Below are 5,221 nucleotides of genomic sequence, written 5' to 3'. Positions count from 1 at the left end.
GTGTGTGGTTGTTTTCTTGTTCGTTTTCCTCTTTCCCTGTCTCTGTTTTAGTTGGAAAGCCATTTTAATACTGTAATAATACTGCCTTATTGGCTAATCCAATATCTGAGCCATTTTTGTTCTGAACCAAACCTTGGGTATTCAGCCATTATTTGTGATTTGGAGTCTTGCATTTTACTCCATGAAGCATTTTCGCTCTTGTCAAGTGCAAGGTCTCTTCCTTACTAAATTCAGTTTTATACCCCTATGGAATTCACAGATTCTAAAGCCTGTGCTTGGTGAACAATTGTTCATAACAGTTTGTTGCTTCTACCAAATGGGACTGAACAGTCAAGTTCTGGGGTTGCAATTGACATCCAAGGAGGCTGATCTTAGTCTTGACTGTGCCTGAAAGTATATCTTTTTATAAAGATTTACCTCTCTAGTTACTGTGAACATCAGTATTTAAAAGCATTTCTCAGAGATTATTCAATTTTCACATTTGATTAAACATTCTAGGGAAATTGCTTTATAACCTGAAATTCAAGTCTTTGCAAGGCGGTGATTTCCTTCACTGCATTTCTTCATACCTCTTAGTTTGTACGTGCCATTAAACCTCTGTTAATTATTCAGGTTTCATATTCACTAGAAGTTCAGCCTTCATTTGTTAATTATTATATTATGAATTAAGTTAATCTTTTGCTTCTGGTATTCTTCATCATTGCCCAATGTGATGGGTTACATTGTTTCAGCAGGGTAGTGACTGTGAGTTCAGGTAGCTCAGCTACACCACAGATCACCTGTCCTAAGTTGTAGTGATTTACATTTCAGGATATATTAATCATTTCCTACAGGTTCCCTGTGCTGGGTAGTGCATTCCAAAGCAAAAACTCAACCAGGAGCACCAAGAAGCTTTCAAAAGAAGTTGGTGACAAAGTTGACAGGCGGTGATTTCCTTCACTGCATTTCTTCATTCCTGTTTGTTTGTACGTGCCAGTAAACCTCTGCTAATTATTCAGGTTTTATGTTCACTAGGAGTTCAGCCTTCATTTGCACTCTTTATAAAAAAAGTAATAAAAAACAGGGTAGGGTAAAATATTAAAGCACTTGAGGAGCTTTCAAAAGAATTCGGTGACAAATTTGTAGAAAGAGACACAGATCAGAGGATGGGTACAATATCCGCGTCAGCATGCATAGGCAGCAAAAGAACAAATAAAGGTTTATTCCATGTTGAAAAGAGAAGAAAAACACAACGTGTCGGCTGTGGAGACTTCTTTGTGTGTGGGAAAGAGAGGAAAGTGAGCAAGAGCATCTAATAAAGCATGGGAGAACAAAAGCTGGGAGTGGAGAGGATGTGGGAGCAGATGAGAAGCAGAGTGGGCACTCAGGTGGTGCAAAGTCGAGAGAGGTGAAGAGAGGTGTGAAGTCAAAACCTGCAAATGAACAGAGAGGATTGGAAGGAAACAAGTCTGTTGTTGGGAGAAGGGGGAAGGTATGATCCTCGTTTCAGGATAATGATGGTTTTGGATGTCTTTCTGCAATAGGAGTTGAGAAAGTTGAGAGTTGAGGGCCCTGTCAATAACGTGGGTGGCGTTGATGAAAAAAGTGCATTTTGAAGTCTTGGTTTTGGAAATCCATGTCATCACACAAAGTCGTCGGAGCCTGAGGAATTGTGAAAAGGGGAGAGAATTTTTAGTATATGTGGGGTGAAATGAGTTGTACAGGTGATAGCTGTGTGGTTTGTAATAGAAGTAGCAAATCGTGGATGGTTAATGGATAGGTTTATGTCTAGAAACAGAAGAGTGTTTCTGGCTGGTGTCCTTGATACATGAAGGAAGCCCTTCAACCAGCAGTCTCATAAGGCTGTCAAGAAAGGTGAGTTGTAGGACAGCGCCATGCTGAGACGATGGGGTGTCCAGGGGTGTCGGGTTTGCGGCTTTTGGGGAGGAGGTAAAATTGGGATACCTGGGGATGTTCAACAATGAGACGGTTCGCCTCCTGGGAGAGCTCCTTTCTGCTGATCAGAAGAGAGATGGTGGATACCACTTCCTTTTGGTAGTTTGTGGTACGATCCTGTGGGAGAATGGTAGGTGGAAGTGCTGAACAAACGCACAGTGCTTGATCCACCCACTTCAAGAAATCTCCTCTACCATCGGTACCACTCTATAGGTTCTATTGAAGAACCCTAAAGTCAGACTTTCATAGTAAAAGTGCTGTGCAATGAGAATTTGACAGCATGAGCATCAGAATTCCATATTTCTACTGCTGTCAGGTGCCCTGAATCAGAACCGTACAGATCTGGCCACAGTAGACACAGTATGAGGAATCTACATTCATTCCTCTTGTTTCATGACCAAAATGACTAGGGGAAAGCAGGTAATAGCCTTGCTCAAAAATGGAAATGTGTTTCCAGAACATAACCACAAAATGGGGCAACACAATCAGAGGACAGGATCCTTAAATTGAATAAACAATGGAAGACTTACAGGACGTGGGTGAACGTTTTCATGAAATGCCGACTACTCTGTTCAGGCATTCAAATGGGATGTAAGATTAGATGGGGTGTGTACAAGAATCCATGGCTGTTGGACCAAAATGCTATCCCTCTGTCACTAAGCACAGTCAATACACTACTGCACAGAACTGGAAAATATAAGGTGTTGCAATGTGATGAGTTTACATACAGTATTTCGCACAGTCTTCCCTGCCCATAATGTTAATTTGATTCAGAAATGCATAGCATCCTTTATATATAAATGGTGAAACAATGGTTTAATAAAAGCAGCAAGTTGGGAAATGTGCTCAGAAAGAGACATATTAACTGCAACACATTTTTTTCACTGTAATGAGATTTCCTTGTTGAAAAAACCTCACTACTTCCCTTCTTTTTAGGAGCAAAAGTCATTTAACTGGACTTATTATTTGCACATACTGTACCCAACAACTGAATCAATCTATCAGGAAGTTCATACAGAATGAACATTAATCATGGGATGTGTCATACTGAAATCTAATTTCATTATTGACTTTTCTGAAGACTAATAAGAGGAGCAAAAGAATAAACAGGTTTTCCAGTATTTCAACGTAAACAAAATTTCCCTTTGACTGGGGGAAGATTTGTCTTGAGGTTGGAGTGTTGAGGAGTGTCACGTTCTCACCTGCTGAGAACAGTTAGAAAGGGAAATCACGCATTTGTTTTTCTATTATGAACTTCCTTGTATTTATTCATTTTAGTTAAAATGCAATAATAATTATTATACTTAAGTATTAATATAATAGATAATACCTTTCCAGAGACATCTAATGGGGTGGTTCAATCAAAAAAATACCCTTTTCCAGATTTTTTATTTGCCATAAAATATACAATTATGACACTTTTCATTATTTAACCAATAGGGTAATCCTGTCCTTTGCACACAAAACATGACTAAACATGAATGATAAAATTCTAATTATGATGTATACTGTCTGAATAACACATAAAGTATAAGGCTACAAATATATGATACAAAAAGCAATTAGTGATAAGATTAATATTTTTTTGTTATGGAAAAACAGAAGAATGTTTGTGCTTTACTGTACATTCCCGTGCTCTTGCATTCACAGATAAAGCTTGTTAAAACTTGCATGACTTTAATTACAGTGTGTTTTAATTCTATTTACTGTCTCTGCCATTCTTTGTATTATTTTTATTGAAGGGTTGAATGAGGAGAGTGGCATGGTAGTGCAGTGGTTAGCATTGCCGCCTCACAGCGCTGGGACCCTTGGTGCATTGCTTGACCTGGGGTGTGATCTGCAAGTTTGTGTGTTCTCCCCATGTTCACATACAGTAGGTTTCTTCTGGGTGCTCCGGTTTCCTCACATGCTGGTCCAGTAGGTTCATTGGCTTCCAGGAAAGTTGGCATCATGGCAGTCATGATCTTGACCAGACAGAGGCATGATGGTCTGCTGCTGACAAGGACAGTGCAAGCGCTGAGCTCCAGAGGGTGGCAGTGGCAGTGCCCCATGTTGTACCAGCAAGTTTAGAGTTCAGATTGTTCCTTCTTTTGACCTTGGCTGCTGTAGTCTTTAAGTCTCCTGGAAGGTAAGTGTCAATTTCACAATGTCAACACAACTGGACTTGATTATCAATAAGCTCCACTCACCTACCACCTACCATACTCTCATGAGATAGTTCAGAATTCAAGAATTGTAAAAGGTTGTTTTTCATTTTTTTTATTGAATGTTAAGTTTGAATTGTATTATTAATCTGGAAACTCTTTGGGCCAAGATTTCAAATTCTAACCTAAATAATGTGGTGAGCTTCCTGAGCTGCAAATGTTGAAACTAGCTAGATGTTGACCACCTACAGTACACCTTGCTGTAATAATATGTTGATTGTGTAACTATTCAGATGGATGAGCTAAGTATTTGGTGGAAGCACCTATGGCAGCAAGTACAGCCAGAAGACCTTTTGGTTAAGTCACTACCAGCTTTGCAAGCTGACCTCATGCAAATCTTGCCCTTTTCTCCTGGCAGATTTGCTCAAGTTCTATATCAACTTATGCCTGCGGACTGCTTATGTCTCAACAAGCTTCCTAGTTCCTGCTAACGAGAAGCAAAAGTAAACATAATGTCACCACTGCCATGCTGTGATGTCTTATCTGACTACAAAACCTTTTGCCACATATTTGCAGTATTACCACAGGAGATGTTGAGGAGTTTGCATTCTTCAAACAATAAATAAATTCATTATTTTTACAAATCAGTTTCCAGTGTATGCTTACACACTGTATACACAAATAGTCCACAACCTATTGATTAAAAAGCCAATAGGTACTATGTCATGAAACTTAAAGTATTAAACCCAACTGATTAATTGCTCTGTATTAATATTCTATGATTACTGTCTGATTTATCATATTTTGGGCCTCAGTTTTGCGTAGGAAATATAAAAATGTTTGAAGCTTGGAGAGGACACATTGAAATCACTCAAAACTGGAAATCTGTGTTGAATTAAATTGTCTGCATTCCTAGTCTGTCAAGGATAGCTACAGGATCCATACTGTATGTTTCTGTGGTGTAGTGTATTCTGTATGATATAAATTGATAACGTATAACTTTGATACTGTGTGGAAGGTGGGGCAGGGGTTAGCTGGTTCACTTCTGGACTTGGGGTGCTATTATGAGTGGAGTTTGTATGTTCTCCCTGTGTTTGTATGGGTTTTCTCCAGGTGCTCCAGTTTCCATGTTTTACCAGTGT

Source organism: Atractosteus spatula, chromosome 4 (assembly GCF_055471065.1).
Source record: "Atractosteus spatula isolate fAtrSpa1 chromosome 4, fAtrSpa1.hap1, whole genome shotgun sequence".
Lineage (NCBI taxonomy): Eukaryota > Metazoa > Chordata > Actinopteri > Semionotiformes > Lepisosteidae > Atractosteus > Atractosteus spatula.
The sequence above is the reverse complement of the archived record's forward strand: the minus strand, read 5'-3'. Positions refer to the sequence as shown.